The sequence below is a fragment of the Apodemus sylvaticus genome, chromosome 16 (assembly GCF_947179515.1).
Source record: "Apodemus sylvaticus chromosome 16, mApoSyl1.1, whole genome shotgun sequence".
NCBI lineage: Eukaryota > Metazoa > Chordata > Mammalia > Rodentia > Muridae > Apodemus > Apodemus sylvaticus.
In genome coordinates, this window is record NC_067487.1 from 67,859,761 (window position 1) to 67,880,079 (window position 20,319).

The 20,319-nt window shown below is 37.9% G+C and overlaps 1 protein-coding gene across 3 annotated transcripts in view; it reads right to left on the bottom strand.

Moving 5' to 3' along the window:
• The window catches only part of Homer1 (homer scaffold protein 1), a 101,780-nt gene that overhangs the window by 61,529 nt on the left and 19,932 nt on the right, over nucleotides 1-20,319 (bottom strand). The window lies entirely within an intron of this gene.

Sequence of the window (20,319 nt, forward strand, 5' to 3'; positions counted from 1 at the left end):
ACAATTACAACCAATTCTTGATATTCAGAGATTCTGCACACATGAATTCAGCTACCCACTAAAGTCATCAGTAACACTGCAGGTTTTTGCCAACTTGATACCTGAAGAGGAAACCTCAATTCAGGAATTGCATACATCAAATTGGCCTTTGGATGCAGTCTCTGAGGAATATTTTTTGATTAGAGATTCATGGGGGTAGGGGATGTCCAGCCAATGTGGCCATGCCACCTCCAAGCAGGTGGTTCTGGGTTGTATCAGACAGTAAGTTAGGCAAGCCAGTAAGCAATGCACACCTCTCAGTTCTGCTTCAGCTCCTGCCCAGGCTTTCCTCAATAGTGAACTGTACGCTCTAAGCCAAATAAGCCACTTCCTCCCCCAAGCTGCTTTTGGTTATGTTTTATCAACGCAGTAAATAACCAAACTAATAGCCAAGGAAGTACTCTGGCTTTTTTTTTTTTTTTTAAGTTTTTGCCATATACAAAGAACAGTGGGAAATGTGACTCACCTAGCATACACTCTTCCACCAAGTCGGAACAAGACAATACTGTCACCTTGTTTCAGCACTCAGACTATAGAAGCAGCTGTCTTTTTAGTGGTCTGTTTAGTACCACGGTTTCTGCACTTCTGTGCCATTATAGATGTTTTCACTGATTAAATTGGCCCCTCAGCATAATGCTGAAGTGTTACTAAGTGTTATATACTCATGAATGGAAAGCTAATGTGTCTTATGAAAAAAAATGTGTTAGATAAGCTTGACTCAGGCATACGTCATACTATAATTGGTCACATGTTCAATGTTGAAGCAGCAATAATAATAAATGAAAGCACACATCAACTGAGTGTTGTGCTCCTAGCATTTAGGATGCAGAGACATGGGATCTTTAAGTTCAAGTCCAAACGGAGCTGCAAACATAATGAGACCATGTCTATAAATACATTAGATAGATAGATAGATAGATAGATAGATAGATAGATAGATAGATAACATGAAATGGGAGAACTATACCTGAAACAATGTTATGTACTGAGTGGTTTATAAAAATGTGATCAGAGGCTTATAGCAATATGATAAAAATTCCCTAGGAGCAAAAGTTCACTATTTGCTAATTAAGTATTCCTAGAACCTTTAAGATCCTGGGTGTTATGACTAGTATGATATACCATAGAATAAACTATAAAAAATAAAGAAGTCCTTCTATTTGACCTGCTGCAACCTTTTACACACTTACCCCTACATCCTTCTGTAATAAATGAAAGGTTCCCTTCAATATATTCTCCTTTCCTGAAAAGTATGTGGGGCCTACTCAAAACCATAGGTGACACTTTCTTAAATTACACAGGAAGTAAAACTGTACAACAGAGTTACAAATAGAAAAACAAAAACTAACCAAAACTCAAAATAACATGACAAGGTGGAAAGGCAGGCACAAACAACCTGCAGGTAACAGGAGCACTGTAGTCCAAACTCCCAAGTTCTGAGTAAACAAGCTTTGCAAACACTTACCAGGTTAGGTTTGCTATCTCATTTCCCTTAGTTCAGACCAATCTCATCTTTTTCACCTCACTGCATACCTTTCTTTTCTGAAGCAGCCCAGGGTCCTAAAAACTTTTAACTCAGCATTTTTTGGGAGAGAGAGGGCAGGGGAGAAGTCTTGTTATTGTAGCCCAGGCTAGTTTTGAACTCAAGACCCTCCTGTGCTAGCTTTCTGAGTGTTGAGATTACAGTGGGCAAGCCACTGCTCCTGGCTCACAATGCTAAGCTTTTAACTGGGAATATTTCTTGTTTAAATCTAAATAAATCAAATTTTATTCTAAATAAGTTAAAGTCTGTTTTAAACAGTACATTTCAGGGAAACAGAGTATAGGAAAAAGCAAAACAAAGCAGCAAATAGAACAGTGACAGCAGATGGGGCTTGTGGTAAAATGGCTCTTCAGAACGAGCCTCACGGTAGGACACCATATTGCCTGCTCTCCACGTTGGCATGCAGGGCACTGGCATGAAAGGCGCCACCCCTGCAGGTGATCTGCCTCTTTCCCAGCTCTTTGTTTGTTTGTTTTATATCTGGAAATAAAGCTTGGCTCTTGCTTTATTAAAGCTTTTTTTCTTTTTCTTTTTCTTTTTTCATACATTTGTGCTAGATCCTAAAAAGGAAGCATAACTACTCTTAGATGGAATCCCTTCACAGAGACATGTTAGTCTGGCAGGGAAGTGCATCAAGAATTCTGCATGGTAAGGTCTTACTCATTCCTTTCTCTACCTTAATCATTTCTCTACCTTCACTTGCACAGAAGCTGGCCTTAAAACATGACTTATTTGTCAAAACCACTGCAGCCCCTATCTTCTTCTTCCTCCTTCTTCCTTCTTCCTTCTCCTTCTCCTTCTTCTTCCCTTCTTCGAGATAGGGTTTCTCTGTGTAGCCCTGGCTGTCCTGGAACTCACTCTGTAGATCAGGCTGACCTCGAACTCAGAAATCCACCTGACTCTGCCTCTCAAATGTTGGGATTAAAGTCGTGCACCACCACTGCCTGGCTCTTTTTCTTTTAAAGTTACAGGTTAAAGTATAGCTGATCAGATTATAGCTAGGTCCAACTCACAGGGAAAATGAATCACACACAATGTTCTGAAGGCATATAAAGGGAGATGTGCCAATATGACTGAATCTTTGGTTGCTTACAACTGACACAGATAAAATTTATAGTTCAGACAATATAGTTCAAATACAATTACTTAAATTGAGTAAAGACTCTCCACACATTAGCTTCCTCAATTTACATTAAATTCTTCAGTAACATCTGCTAACTGGCTATCTCATAAGCAAATGACATTTGAATATCAACTAAGTATATATACTGCCTTGTTTAATGTTCTGAATAAATGACTCCTTAATTAAAGTTGAATTTAAGATGTCAGTGGTCAAGAACCAACCTATCAAAGTCTGGATGACAAAGGCTAGGGAAACGATGGTCACTAATACAAAGAAGAGGATTCCTAGAACTAATGAGACCACTACAACATCTGATAGAGTTTGAGAGTGAGATTCCAAATCACCTCCTGCAGGCCGACAACTGGGAGGGAGGCTGGGGTGGCTCAGAGTCTCTGCTCTTGAACACTTGGCTTGGTGACAGGACACAGACACTTTAAAAACAAAACACACTAATAAAGTGAGGCCTCCTGTGGAGAAACAAATGCTTAGGGAAAGTTTAAAACAAACCAGGGCACAACGGGAAGGGGGTCCCAGTATACTGTGTATTCATCAAGACTTTTAGTAAAAGGGCTAGAAAGATGACTTAGTAGTTAAAAACACTGACTGTTCTTCCAGAAGACAGGGGTCAATTCCCAGCACTCACATAGCAGATCTTATAACCACCTGCAATTCAAGGTTCACCCTCCTCTGGTACTATAGGGCACACACAAACACGTGGTACATACACACACATGTGGGTAAAACAAGCATACACATTTTTTTTAAATTTAAATAAAATAAGAATTTTAGTGAGTAAGATATAGGAATGAAAAAACAGAAAAGCCTTCTTGAGGTCTCCATTGGAAGCAATTGAAATCGGACAGGAAATAATTGTGCAATTTAAAAAGGTAAAGTTGGCAGCATTACGCTTACCTATCAGGTACAAAACACCTAACACTCTAGGTTCAGGTCTTAAAACTGTGGGAGCAGTGGGAGGGGAGAGTGTGCTGTTGCTATGTAACAGACAGGATGTTATTAAACACCTACAGCATACAGAATAGCAAGGATTAATCTAGCCCAAAATGTCAACGGTATGATGTGAATCCTAATGAGGAAGAACCCAAGTTTCCTGGATTCCAACAGTGCTGTTAGCCAGAGTAGCAAATGAAAAACACGACTGAGATTGGAAGGAAAGATGAGAAGAGCACACTCTGATCAAATTCAAAGGACTAAGAGTTGGTCCTTTCTGACCTGTCTGGTCAGAAATTCAACATCCGTTTAGAACTCATGAGGAAACCATGTGGAAGGCGGAGTTTGGGGAAATCATATTATAACCAGGCAGTTTAAAACACTGTGCATGTTGGTATGTTTCTTTAGAGAAAAGCTGTGGAAGGAGCAGTAGAAAGAGTAGAGCCAAACTATTATGTCTCATCTTTAGGAAGACTTGAAGTGCGTTCCAAGCTGTCAAGCCTCCAAGTGATGGACACCACATTTTCTAATAAACTAGACAGCAATTATTAGTAAAAGTTCATCATTTTGCTTGCTTCACAGTAATTCACAAAAAACTAAGCGAATCAAATAGTGCTTTTCTATGTTCTATGGAACTATCTGAAAAGCAGGAATTCCACTTTCAAATACATTTACTTCACTCCCAATTCTAAAGTATGAAAATGTATGTTTGAATAGCAAAGATCCTAACAAGTTCTACAATAAAGAAATTTATATAAGTATATAGATAATTATTTTATCTCCAATCTCTTCTTGATGCTGGGCTTGTATTTCTATCCATACTATAAAATTAAACCACAAATTCTGAGGTATTTATTACCTCACTGAAAATTGATCTTGATATTCAACATTAGTACTGATGTTACTAATTATACTTATGTAGTAATGGTCACTGGAAAATATGGATATAGAAAGACAATACTAAATTGAGAGTTTGTTTAATAATGACTACAGTATTATTATTTAGTAGATACATGTTAAGTACACTCAAAGTAACCACTCTAAGGAACTTAACATCAATCTCAAATTAAACAGCAAGCATATTCAATAAGAAATGTTTTAAACAAGTTTAGAAGAGCAAAGCCAGCCAGCCAGCCAACCAGCCAGCCAGCCATACTCACACACACACACACACACACACATACAGAGAGAGAGAGAGAGAGAGAGAGAGAGAGAGACAGAGACAGAGACAGAGACAGAGACAGAGAGACAGATATTGAGATTGAGATTCACATACATGCATATACAAAATATCAATCCTAAAGACATGACTAGTGTACTTGGTAATTTCTTTAACATCTATAACCAGAACAGCACATGGTTAAAAGCACTGTACTAGTATAAGAACAGCGTACTGGGATGTTTTTCTGTTGGTTCATTAATTTACTTTAGGAAACTGGTATGAAAATAAAAAACTTCTATATACTGAGCTAAAATTCTGTTAGCTTCTAACACTTTAAATACAGACACGGGAACCTGGAAGTGGATGATCACTGAGGTGAGAAAGTTAAGAAAAAAATAAAACCTTGTTGTAAAGAGGAGTCTTATTCAAATTAACTAGAGGTGACAAAGAATCATATCTAGCTCTTAAACATCTGTGTAATAAGAAAGAATTGAGCACTTAAAAACTGAACAAAACAAGTGATACTTTCCAGGGGATACTGACATTTTAGATTTAGGAGCAGTAAAGTTCACATTTACTGTTTGAATAGCCTTGACTTTAAAAAGAATCAATGCTGTTTAAGATGACTATTAAGTTCAAGTCTATATTCTTGCAAATATTTTAACCACTCAATAAAGCTTTGTTCCAAGGAAGTAAAAAAGTACAGACCCTATAAATACAATCCAAGTGAAGAGAAATGATGTTTTCCTAGTCTGCTTTTTTCAGATATCTAAGCAGTAATGGACACTTTAGCAAAGACATAGAGAAGAGCTTGACTTGGACTAACTCCCTTTCTACTTTATTTTCAAAACACAGTGACCTGGTTAGTGGAAGTTCAGTTGGTAATACTTCCCATTGGGAATCATCTGAGTGTTAAGACACTGCTGGCTGACTGTCCACTCATTATCCTTCCTAGCTCCTCCTTAGCTAGCCTCAGATACCCCACCTTCCTGTACAATTTCCTGCTTGCCAGAACATGATTGGTCTACAAATGGATCTCTGAAGCAATCTTGGTCAATGAAATAACTCAGAAGTTTGTTAGAGGCTTCCAGGGACATTCACCAAGAAATAACACATACAAAAAAATGTTGTCTTCAATACTGTTTACTCATAAAACCTACCTCAAAGAAGCCATCCTACCATCGTAAGGGAGACACAACTAAAGAAGGTAAAGGAAAAACAGGGAATGCCGCCACAGTCTACTCAGATGATCTATGAGATATTTAGCATCCAAAACTATCAACCAGGACACAACAGCATTTAAAGCTATGTGAGGACAAGCATGGAAAGAAATAAGTATTGCACTTCATTAAAGCAGCTGCCTCTGGCAGTACAGACGGATGAAGGAGGGCATGGGGCAGAGGCTGGACTACTTTAAATCATAATTCTTCTAACTACTACTGAAATTTTTTACCCTTGCAGAAGTATTATAGTAGCTTTTAAAATGTCACTGTTGAAAAGTTACATTTATGTAACTTGAGAAAAGCATGTTTTAGGGAACATTTTCAAAGAGTACCAAAGAGCCATTGAATGATGATTTTTAGTACCTTAGAGTGTGATGGACTTGGGAGTAGCTAGCACAATACTGTTTCTATTAGTCACAGAAAAGAAAAAAGGAAGAGTAAAGGATCAGAAATAGAAACCAGCCTGACCGCTTAACAGAAATACCGAAGGTACATCCAACTCCTCACAAAATACCACCCTTGATTAGAGTAAAATAGCAAGAAAACAAACAAAAAGAAACAAACAAAAAAAAACAAAAAAAAAAAAAACTCTGGTTTGGACTTTATCTGAAGTGGCAAGAGAAGAATTATACACTTGGTGAGATTAAAGGTAAGAGCCAGCACAGGACAAGCCACGAGTGCAGAGAACTATCTGACGCGCACGCACACGCACACCCATGGCATCTCCTACATGCCACTGAGGCAGGACAGCATGCCACAAACAAGCTGGAGCACACACACTGGCATTTCCAAAAAGATTGATCTTGTCCAAGTTCATGACATAAATTGCTGCTCTGTAGTATTAAGTCTCAATTCCTTTCCCATTCCTTCCCAAAGGCACCTAACAAAAACCGGGACTAAAATGTCTGGAGTTTCTTGTACAAACCAATAGAAAAGTACCAAATAAGAACTCTTATTACTATGTTATATAGTTAATTCTTCTTTTTATTTTTTAAGAAAAGTCTACTTTAAGGAATACATTTCTACCAATGCCTACCCAACACATGGTTACACTGTAAGAACTCCACCTAGTGACGAGCCAAACACACAGCAGGCGGTACATTATAAAATCTGCAAATACAAAACTACAACATGGCCTTGCTATCCAAGGGGAAGATATATACACTTCTGCTTCTCCACTCACTTAAAATCTTCTCTACTTAGAAAAACAATTAAAATACCATGAGTTTAAAATGAATCAGGAGTTATAACATTTAGAATTATGTATAAAATTGGTATTAACAGTTTTATTAAATTTTAAAATGTTCTTTTCCATCCTGATAAGTTTGTCTAAATAAAGATAAATTTGGAAAAATACAGTATGTACTAGAAAAATCTGAGGACGATTTCTCAGCAGACATTTAGTTCTCTAAACTTTAAAAATGATTTAAACATTAAAAGAACACTTAAGATCTAAGAGCACCTTCAAAAAACAAGGTAATTTTCAACTGCATTAAACCACTCTTTATACAGGTGATAAACCAAACAAATCCCTGAAATATCTAAACAAATAATACTCTAAAAAATCAGGATTGATGTTAAAGATACAAAGGTGTTGTGGCAAAATTGATCTTAGGTATTAGGTATACACACACAAATAAAAATGTTTTAAATTGCTCAAACAATAAAATCCTTCACCATTTCTCTAGTTTTATAAATACCTCAAACTCTGATTAGTTATTCATATGCAGGCAAGTTGTTTTGATGTATTGTTTTTATAACAGTACACTATAATCACTAACATGGTAGATATTAGCTACATGACTACTAAGCACTTGAAGAATAGCACTACTAAGATGAATGAATAAATTTAAAATCTGATAATTCAGTTACTGGGAAAATATATGGAATAGCTTTGGTATGGAAATTTTTTTCAAAAAAATTTTCATGAAATATATACTCAGATGAAGTACTACCAGTGAAAACTTAACAGCGGAGTAGAAATGTGCATAAAATGGAAATATATAATAGTGAAGTTACCTCTGTATGTGGGTAGCCATGGGGGCAGGGAGACCACCATGGCCGGAGAGTAGCCAGCGATAGCATAGACTGACTTTTAATAATTACATGCAACAGTAAAGCACTTATAAAAATAAGTATGAGCCAGGCGGTGGTGGTGCACGCCTGTAATCCCAGCACTCTGGGAGGCAGAGGCAGGAGGATTTCTGAGTTTGAGGCCAGCCTGGTCTACAGAGTGACCCAGGACAGCCAGGGCTACACAGAGAAAACTTGTCTTTAAAAAAAAAATCCAAAATAAATAAAATAAGTATGAATATAAAATCTCAAAACAACTCAAACTTGCTAAGGAGGCACGTGTTGTTCCATGAAACTTTTAACTACAAAATACTATGTATCATGGTCAAAAGTTTAAAACTCTGAATTTTTAAAGTGCTTTAATATTGATGAGTAGCCTATAAACCAGGTGTATAATATAAAAGTAAAAGTCCTAAGTGACTTAAAGTCACATAGCTAGCAATTGATACAATAATTACTTTTAATGTAATAGAGAATTTAAGTCTATCTCATTAGAAATCAAGGAGCTGTAGACTGAAACCATGAGCTACTTCTTTACTTGTTGAAACAGTATTTAAAAAAACGTGACAAAATTCAATGTCAGTGAGAGTCGGAACTGACACTTTTAGAAGCAGTCAGTGGGTGTAAGAGTCTTTCTGGAAAATACTTGGGAATGTATTTCAAAGCCTTTAGATTTCTATATACACCCTCTGACAAAGCAATTCTATCCAAGTAATTTACCTTATGTGACTAAATACAGAGATATGCAGAGACCTATTTATTGGGATCTGTAGAGGCTAGTGTTCTGTCGACTCGAGTCAAGCCAGATTCATTTGAGAAAAGGCAACATCAATTGAGAAAATGTCTCCAGCAGACAACCCTGTAAGCCTGTGGTAGTCTCTTGGCTGATGACTAATGTAGGAAGGCCCAGTCACAGCAGTGGTGTCCCCCACCCCTGAACCCATGCTGGGGGCCCTGAGTGCTATAAGCAATCAAACTGAATTGCTGAAGAAGCGATTAAGATCAGGCCTTTAAGCAGAGATTATTCTACTGACCCTGCTTCATTTCCTGTCTCCAGGTTCCTGTCCTGACTTAAATAAGCTCTTCCCCAATTGCTTTTGATCTTGGTGTCTTATCACAGTAACAGAAACCCTAACTAAGACAGGGCCTATCACCACAGCTTAATACAAAAGGGTATGAGTTAAAATGTTCTATAGTTTAAGATTAAATTCAAGGACATTCTAATGGAAAAGTATTTAACCACAAAAAAATGAAGTTTCAGAATAGTCAATGACATAAATGTTCAATACAATAAATGAAAGTAACTCATAAGTGAGTGGATACACAGTGTGTGTCTGCATGACCTAAACAAACAGCAACAATAACAAAAAGTGCATTTTTTTAATGCCTTGCCTGTCTCTTATTTATCTCAACTCAAAAACCATAACGATTCTTGTTTTGTTAAAACAAAAAGGCAACATTAAACTATTCTAGTGAAAAGGCGAGGAGCAGGGAAGGGAACACAAGAAAGGAAGTGAGTATGATAGCGTGCAGATAGCTAGTGAAGGGAGGGCAGCAGTTACCTTTCTATGGCCGGACAGTCCCTAATATCGTCTCTTTTTAAAATGAGAAAACCAAGACGGAAAAAAATTCCTCCAAATTCTTCATTGGCTTCAACATCTCCTCCCTTAGTGTTGCCTAGTGACTTTTTCCTACTATCTCTTAACTCTGGCTGCACAGCAGCACAGAAACAGTAAATGGTTTTTAAGTTTCCAAGGTAATTCTCTTATGTTGCCAGGAGGAAGAACCCGCATTCCATGTGCCCCAGCTCCCACTTTGTCTTAGTCATTGTTCTATTGCTGTGAAGAGACATCATGATCAAGGCAACTTATAAAAGGGATCATTTAATTGAGGCTGGCTTACAGTTTCAGAGGGAGAGTCCATAACCGCCATGGCGGGACGCATGCCAGGAGCCAAGCAGGCAGACGTGACGTTGGAGCAGTAGCCTTAGCTGCTTACCTCATAAGCAGCAGGGAGAAAGAACCAAGACTGGACCTGGAATCAGCCTTTGAAACCTCAAAGCCCACCACGAGTGGCACATCTTCCCCAACAAGATCACACCTCCTTAGTCCTTCCCAAACAATTCCAACTGGTAATAAAGCACTCAGACATGAGAGCCCATAAGGGTGGGAGACATTCTCATTCAAACTACCGCACCCTTTAACCTCATTTGCTTCTAGTCTTTTGCTTCAAATAACAATAGGCCTCTTGATGTTCCAGACAAACCAACCCTTTCCTTCAAACACACAGACACACACTACCACCACCACCACCACCACCACCCACCTAAGGACTTTATTTAGTATCCCTTTCCCTCAGATCCTCCCAGCATCTTCCTTTGTCTCCCCCTGCTAAGATGTTACCCTCAGTGAAGATGTACCTAGTATCTATAGTAAAAAATTGTAACTTTGTCTCTCTCAAAGAAAAGTATTTTGCTTGTTTTAATTACCTTACCTCCAGCAAAAAGCAATATATAAAGCATATGGAAAAAACTTAATACATGAATAAAATATTACACAGCAAAATGCTTAAGACTTCTCAGTGGTGGAATTAGAAATGATTCAGCTCATCTCCATTTCTTTATATCAAAAAAAAAAAGGCCTCAGTAAATAATTGTAAATAATTTCAACCCAATTTATTCATTTGAACTTAAAAACACAACTAGGGATTCATACACACACCCATAAGTAAATCTGAGCCAAGAGAATTTTGACTTGAAAGACGTTGAAATGTCTTAATTTTAAAAATTAGTCCCAGTTAAAAACACTTGTATCTCTCTGGATATTAGATTCATCAAAAAACAAAGACCTCGAGACACTCCTACCTATAAAACGATTCCTTCTTTCCAAAGGAAACCAGCACAAATCTTCACTGATGCAAACCTTTTCCATCAAGTCAGCTCAGAATTATATTCCTGGTATATAACAAAACTAGCATTATCCTATTTAATAAGAATTCTACAGCTGCTTATGTGGCTTTAACTCTCAACTGCAAGCTCACCCTGAGAGACCCACAGCTAGTAAGAGAGCCAGTACTTAAGAGGAAAGTAAGCGAACTAACCATCTGAACCCATAGGACTTCCGAGCAGGTTCTCAAGCTAACACAGCAAAGATGGAGATTTACTTACTTTACCAATTTATATGCAGAAATATCAATTCTACTAAAGCCTTCCCATCTGGCAGACTAATAGAACATTTAAATAAATATTATCCAAACCCAAATATAGTTATCTCATCTAACCATTTAAAAAAGTTATTTTAAGATCTATAAAAGCCATACTCTAGAGACTAAAGTGGTAATATCTGTAGTTAAATTTTAACCTTGTCAAAAAATTATTCAAGAAAGAACTTTTTTAAAAAAAGATTTATTAATTTATTATATGTAAGTACACTGTAGCTGTCTTCTGACACACCAGAAGAGGGCATCAGATCTCATTACAGATGGTTGTGAGACACCATGTGGTTGCTGGGATTCGAACTCAGGATCTCCGGAAGAACAATCAGTGCTCTTAACCGCTGAGCCATCTCTCCAGCCCAAGAAAGAACTTTTAAGCTGCAGTTCTATGTTCTTTTGGAACCCTTGATAAAAGTAAATTATTAAATGAGGAAGGAATGATTAAACAACAAAAGTACTGTGAACAACAAGCCTCACAGCAAACTCCAGCAATTACACATTGTGGCAATTTTAAAGACCTTTTCACCATGAAAAATATAGAATATGGTGAAGAATGCAAAGTTGACATGATTTATAACCCATACTAGAACACTTCTTTTAAAACAACACCATTCTATTTCCAGTATCATGCATTCACTCTTTTCTGCTATGAAATTTGTCCCTCGGTATCTATAGGAGATTGACAGCAGGACCCTCATAGGTGAACACTCCAAAGTCCTGTATATACAGAGATATAATATTTGCACCTGACCCCCAACATAAACCTCACATTCTATTTCTAGATTGCTTATAATGCAAAATGTAAATGCAGCATAATAGAAATGTTACATAATTATCATTCTAATTTATTTAGGAAATGACATGAAGAAAGCCCAAACATGTTCAGTATAAACTTCCTTTTTTCAAATGTTTTTAATCCATAGTTGGATTGTCAGGTGCAAAATTATGAAAATTAATTTAATGGCATGCAAACTATCAAAAATTTCAAGAACCTAAGTTCCTTACTCCTATAAAATAGAAATAGATGCATTTATTAAATTATTATTTTTAGTTCTCAGGTAGGCATGGAAGCACAGGGCTATAAACCCAGCACTCAAAAGGTTGAGGCAGCCTCCTACATTTTCAAGGCCAGCCCGAGGTTACATACAAGACTTAATAAAAGAAAAAGAAAAACAAGTTCCAAAAGGGGAATATGGCTTCTATGTATGTGTGGCATCAAACAGTAAAATAGTACAACAGTGGTACGAAAGCAACCTGGGGAATACTAAGTTAGAAAGGTTTAAGTCGGTATGAGCTCAGGGAAAGAAGGGAGTAAAACGTGCATCTGTGTGGAGGGGTGGTTAACCTAACTAAAAATACATTTTCGAAAGCCACAAAGAAACCTAATATTTTAAGCTACTGGCAAAATAAGATAAAATGAAATAAAATAAAAAAATAAAATAAAAAAATTAAGATTCTGGGGTTAAATATCCTGCACAGATGGATAATGCTGCTACCAGAAACCATATATTAATGAACAAAAATTACAAAGTAGGGAATACCTCCCGATAAGTAGTTGGCCAAATACCCAGAGGCTCCCAAAACAATGCAAGCTACTGTACTGTATGACATTGCTCCTGAGTGCCCACCAGAACTGAACGGTATGAGCCTATGGCTGAAGACACATACCCTTCAGCTGCAGGAGGCAGAGAAATCAGGCTTAGAAATGGCCTATGACGTCTGCTGGAGAAGAAAAGTCTTTAACGCAAAAAGAAACTTGTCTGACCAAAGCTAAGAACAGCACTAATTTGTGAGTGTAAACATGGAAATTTAGAAGACAGTTTGATAACACATCTGTTTAGTAGAACAGCAGTAGTAGGTTTCATTGGCCCTATGGTCTCCTAGCCATGGATTTTTGGCCAAATTTGCAGTGCCAGGCATTAATTCCTTTTAGGCCTCAATCCCAAAAGAAAATAGTTGGTAACTGCCCCTCCCCCCAGACATGCTACTATTGCATCAGTGGGGACATCTTACCTCGAAAGTAAATACTGTAGCACACAGCCTCCTTCCCAGGGTGGCGGGGAGAGGGGGGTGTAGTTTTTGAAGAAAGTGTAGACAGAGTGACTGGTCAAAGTGCCAAGAATGAGTGACTGTTGAGTGCTGATCCCTCCAAGACTCGGGACATTGCAGAAGAGTATGTGAAGAGCCTACTGGTTGGAAAGTGATGCTATAAAGTGTGTTTTGGCTATGACACAGTCATTGAATTCATGATATCACAGCAGCTATTCCTGGGAACTTGTATAAGACTGGGCTTGTAAACTGTCTATCATGATGCAGCTACTAGGAATCTGCCATGTTTCAGGGTTACTAAAGGTGACTTTGAACTATATCCAAACTCAACACTCTTTCAACTCTCGTTATATAGTATTGGCTTTAAAAACAAAATAAACATTTTTGTAGAAATGAATTCTGTGTAATAAAGGTCAAAGACCTAATATAATAAAAAATAAATGGCGTATTGAATTGATATTGAATCAAATGGTTAATAGTTACAGGAAAATCTTGGTAGTTTTTAACCTTTTGCAGTTGGAATTAAGTGAGATCTTAACATCATATAAATCAAGATCCTTATAAGAAACTGTTCAGGAGCTTCATTTGTGCCAGAGGGAAGTCACACATCAGATACTACAAACTAAGATATTTAAATATGCTACTCTGAAACCTTAAGACAAAAAAGCCTACGTTTACAAGACGTGGTAAATTCTCATCATCAATTTCTGGAGTTTGGTTCTAACCACTATTAGCACTCAAGTTTTTAACCTTTGTGAATAGTTATTACCATCCTCCTTTTGAAGAGGAGGTAGCAATGGATGAATAGGGTATGCAACTAGCTGAGCACATATCACCCACATCCACATACAGCCTGGTCTAGGGCCCTACACTGAATCACTGGATGGAAGAATTATTGCAGAAACCTGAGTTTACTGCTGTCATCAAACCATGCTTTGCCCATAGAGGAGGTGATGATACTCAATAAATGCTGAGAGAGTAAATTCTTGGTGTTTTTGCCAGGAAGAAATAAAAGTCAAAATAGGAAAACTAGTGGTGGGAAAAGTAGAAAGCACTGTGAAGCTTATTTTTTAATGAAAATATACGAATTCCTCTTGTCATGTTTGTCAGATGCTATGAAACCCAACTAAAAGGCTGAAGTAGATACAGGATTTGGACTAAGTATTCTATTTTGAGTTTCAAAGATGATATATATAAAACTTCAATAGACTAACACTATTATATTTATGTATCTTTTTATTCTACTATAAAAGTAAAATCATTCTTTCTTTCAAAGATTCAAAAGAAAGTCTCCACTGCAAAAAGACTGAAGTTCTATGATCAATGGTATCACCAAAGTGAGTTTTTTAGTTCTTCCAAACCATACTAATCCAATTAAATACCGTAGTAAGAACTGTCTTCAAAATACAAAAGGTACTGTCAGTACACATATACAGATTTTATCAAATTCTTAAGTCGCTTTTTAAAAAAGCATTTAGCATGCACACTAACTAAAGTCATATTGTTGTACTATACCAACAACATTCCAGCAGAGACAATTATGAAGATAAAGCAAACTTCTCTCATGAAGCCCTTTCACAACTGAGTTTCAACCTTTGCCGTGTGACTGATCTTTGCTAGGTGATACTCTATATATGAAGCACAGAAACATCCTCCACACACATTTATTAACATCTACTACTTCCTGGCATTGTCAGGCATAGCGTCAAGCTAAATAAGTAGGCAAGGCAATTTCTTCAAACTGCACTACAGTATGAAGAGAGACTACTGAATAATCAAGAGTCACAAGTGTTAGTAACAACTATCGTGAAACAATGATGTAAAGGAGTTCAAATACAAACATCATCAGTTCTTTTTGCTACACTTGTGAATACTTGAGACAACTGTTCATCTAAAGCCAGACCCACACTCTCTCATTGCTATTCTCCCATCTTCATGTAAGGAGTACTCACTGGGCAGCACCTTCAGACCACAGACAAACATCACTGTCCATGCCACTTTAGTCACATATGACAATTATGACTTATCAAAACAAAACAAAACAACCTTCACGTATCTAAAGGTCTACTCCCAGACCTCGGTGGAATCTATTCTCCCACCTAAATCTACAATATTGGATAAAACACACGAAGTGTTTTCAGACACTGACAATACAAAGATGGTACGTGAGAAAAGGTAATGTTCCCACTCACTGGAGAGGGTTTGCAGACACAACACACAAATGTAACAGAGCACTGTGTTTAGGACAGAATGAAAGTTGGAATGGCAGAGCAACTCGATGTGAAATGTGACAGGACCACGAACTCGGGGAGAGAGCTAAGCACAGGGAAAAGCTACACAGAAACTTCACTTTGAGTATCGAGGCAGCTGCTCTCGTGTCTACACTGACTTCAAGATCACAGCTGAAGAGTGATCAGGATGGTTAAGATTAAAAAAGGAGTACTGTAAAATAAATTTAAAAAAATCTATTCAATTGGAAGGTACAGGAATAGAAACAAAGTGTGTTATTTTGTTCCTGTTGTTTGAAGAGAAAAAACACCAAAGAATGTAAGTTGCAGCCAAGTCTCTGAAGAGAAGGGAGTGGTGCCCCAAAGCAAGACCCCACCCAGCTAACCCTGCTAACCAAGGGGTTATCTGCTCCTGTAGAGCAACAGCAAGGCACAGCTCACACCGGAAGTATAGTTTTCTTTTGGGTTTTACAGGTTAGAGTTAGGAGGTCGTCTTGAGTCTTAGAAGAGACTGCGCTTTTTATTTCATTCTTTGCATTTGAGACAGTTTCTCTGTGTAGCCCCGGCTATCCAGGAACTCACTCTGTAGACCAGGCTGACCTCGAACTCAGAGATCTGCCTTCTTCTGTATGCACCACGTCCAGCTGAGACTCTGGACTTTTAAATAGTCTTTAAAGAGACTGGGAAAGATTATGTGGGCTTTTGAAATTTGATTATTGCATTTTGTATTATGACTACAAGCCTATGGGGCCATGAAATGCTCCCATGAGCATGTAAGTCCGAGCATGTGTGTTTCCTAGTTGGTAAACTGTTTAGGAAGGATTAAAAGGTATGGCCTGTCAGTGTATCATGACAGTCATAGACTAACTCCCTGAACCTGTAAGCAAGCCCCAAATAAACTCTTTTATAAGTTGCTTTGATCATTTTGTTGCTTCACAGCAAGAGAAAAGTAGTTAAGATATATGGAAATTTTTATTTAAGAAAATCCCACTGTCAATGTAAAAATAACAATGTAATACAGGGCTCATAACATTAATAGAGGTAAAACACAAAGAAGACTGACACTATGAAGTTGGCTCTCCATACCCATAGTATGCAAACCCATACCATGCCATGCCATAGCATAGCATACCATACCACACCTATCATGATTTTAACCAATCGCAGATAAGACACGCTATTAAAACCTTATATGCCAATGCTTTCTCCATTTCTCATTACTCTTTAAATAATACTAGTAAAAAAATTTCCATAGCACTTATATTTTATTATCATAAATAATAATTAAAAATAGAAAGCTGAGGATATAGCCCAGTGGTACAAAATCAAATATGAGCAAGCTCTTAGTGTAATTTCAGTACAACAGAAAGTCACAACTAATTAAACTATGAGATAATATATGTAAATTACTTGCAAATACTGTGCCATTTTATATAAGAGACTTGAATAACAGCAGATTTTGACATCTATGAGGCAAAGACTCCTTGAAATACAACAGGATGAAAGTACTAAGGTTCTTACTGCATGTGAGGTAGTGTGGGGTCACTCAGTAGGGTGGGGGGAAGGGGAGTTAAAAATGTGCACTGTTAACAGTAGTGATGACAGGCTTAGTGGTACATACACAGCACTTAAAAGGCTGAGACAGGAAGGTTACAAGTCTAAGAGCAATCTGTACTATATAACAAGGCTCCGTAAAAACAAACACAGAAACGTTAATCAACATTGATCAATGAGTGCTAAGTTGTAGATAGATAGGGATAAGATGTTCTGATATACTACTGTACAGCAGAGTGACTTCAGAAAACAATTGTTTTATTATATACCTCAAAATACTAAAGGAATTTCTTAATTTTTGCCATAAAGTGATAATTAAGAAAATCAATACATTTAACCTAATCATATAAACACATATGTATTAAAACATCATTTTATATTTTAATATTATGCTTTAAGTTTCAATTTAATAATGTATTTTCATGTGCCAGTTAAGTAATACATTCAAAATTTTCCTTATTAAAAATAAAAATGAAGAGAGTGAGAAAATGGCTTGGTCATAAAGAGCACACCATATGTCTTAGTTACTTTTCTGTTGCTGTGTGAGGAGGCACCATGGCTAAAGCAAGTTATAAAAGAATAGCATTTAATTTGATGTTCATAATTCCACAGGAGAATCCGTGACCATCATGGTGGGGAGCAGGGCGGCAGGCAGGCAGACTGACACTGGAGTCGTACTGAGAACTTACATCCTGACCCACATGCATGAGGCAGAGACAGACTGAAATACCTGTGGGCTTCTGAACCCTCAAAGCCCATCTCCAGTGACATACCTCCTCCACCCAGGCCACAGCTTCTCATCCTTCCCAGACAGCTCCACCAACTGGGGATAAAGTAGTCAAGTATTTGAGCAGATGAGGGCCATACTCATTCAAACTATCTGAGCAAACAGCTATGAGGACCTGAGGTCAAATTCCCACATAACGAAGTATATACAGCAGCATATACCTGTGAACAGTGGTAAGTATGAGAATGTACAGACAGAGTCCATGGACTTGCTGGCCCAGCCAGTCCAGCCAATTGGTAAGCTTCAAGTTCAACAAGGGATCCTGTCTCAAAAAACAGGAAGAACAAACAATAGACGTCAACTTAATGTTAGCCTCTCCCTCCACAAGCATGGACATTTGAAAGCTAAAATTTTAACCATGGGCTGGAGAGAGTGTTCAACAATTAAAAACACTTCCTGCTCTTCCAGAGGACCAAGTATGGATCCCAGCACTCAAGTTGGGTGGTCCACATCCACCTGAAGTTCCAGAGGCACCAGTGTCCTGTTTCTGTGCTCACCCAGATTATAAGTGATTATTTATTAAAATTTTTAAATTTTTTCTTAAAACCTGTGGCAATTTCTGTCTCACATTATGATGGTTCCCAGGCTACAATGTCATTATCATTGCTCAAAGTTTTAAAAAGTAATTTTTGTGAGGCTATCAACAGATTTGCTGTTATCTATTCCCTACCCCATCTCTGACAAAATCTGCTAACCAACCTTGTTAGTTCTGTGCCAAAAGTAAAAGGATAGTATTTCTAAATGAGCATTCTGCTGACTCGTCTTGACTAAAGGACATCTATTTGCTTATTACCTAAGAGTACTGAATATTTCTTTGCTATCATGCTTCTCAACATAAATATTTAAAGGACCAGCTCAAACTGTCCTGCCATGCACAGAATGCCGTAGAAATAAAAACAACAACAACAACAACAACAACAAAAACAAAACCCAGACTGTGAGTTTGAGGTTTGTAAAGTACAGAAAGGGCCAAGTAGAAAATCGGCTACCTCAGGCACGCTGATAACACCAATAACCCCAGCACTTAATCTCAGCATATAGGAGATTGAGGCAGGAGGATCATGAGCCCGAGCCACAGAGTGGGGCCAGATTCAACTATCTAAAGAGAGCCAATCTCAGCAACAACAACAAAATCAGTTTTGTGAGTTTGTACATTTTCATGAGGGCGTGTGCACAGGTGGTCATGGGCACCAGATTGCTTGCTAACCTGACTGATTTTCTTGGGACAGGACTGAGAGGAGACACCTGGCTGTACCGGCTGGTCAGGGAGCTCCAAGAACTGCCCTGCTTCTCCTGTCCTCCCAGCACCACATGGCTTCATGTGTGACAGTAGATAAAAGTTAGGTCCTTATGTTTGTGCTTCAGGCACTATCAACTAATTTATACCACCAGTTCTTTTTCCCTAAAAACAGTGTTATAGATCAAAGCCATGTGTGCGAGGCAAGCACTCTAAGCTGAGAAGCAGGTGATGAAGCTGAGAATGACTTCTAGTGTTTATATTGTGCAGGATTCTAAGTAAAAAGTAATACACAATACACTTTAATCTTTTCTTTTTCTCCTTCCTTCCTTCCTTCCTTCCTTGGACGTGGTTTCTCTGCATAGCCCTGGCTGTCCTGGAACTTGGTAGCCTCAAACTCAGATACCCCCCCACCAGCCCCTGCCTCCAGGATGCTGGGAAAAGGCATGCTCCAACCATACCCAGTGCATTTTAATATTCAACAGGTACGGTATTAGGTACTGGGTGTCTGGTAGGATCTAGTCCCCGTGGCAGACAGCACAGTAAGAATGGAAGACGGGAAGCCTGGTTGGCAGAACCTGGTAAATATTCACAATTCTGGTTCAAATAACAGCATATGCAATGTCTAAAGGCGGCTAAAATGTTATCTTTGTTCTCTGATCTGAAAACATGCCATTTCACTATCAAAAAGTGGCAAACTGGATGAGTCTTTAATGAATGATAAAATAAGAAAGCAAAAATTACATGGGTTATTCTGAGTTTGAGTTACAATTGGCTACTTAGCTCCAGCCTGGTTTTTGTTGTTATTGGTGGTGGTGGTTTTTTGGGACCCACCAATTCACTGTATAGCAAGCCAAGCATGAAAAAATCAAGGCCCCAATCCCAGCTGACTGTCCGAGATTTTTACCATGCCCACCAGTAATCCACAGACTAGCCAGAACTAAACAGGTAGAGGCAAACTTTCATCCAAAAGTCCTTTCCAAATTCCAAATTCATAAGCTAAATAATTCTAGTACCAAATATTTGCCATGTGTTCTGTAGGGGAGCTGAGAGGAAGACATAAAGAGAATACCCTGGCCATGTTAAATTTTACCTCAAAGAAAAATTTCCCTTGCTCTTTGCCTTTTGCTTTGTTTTAGA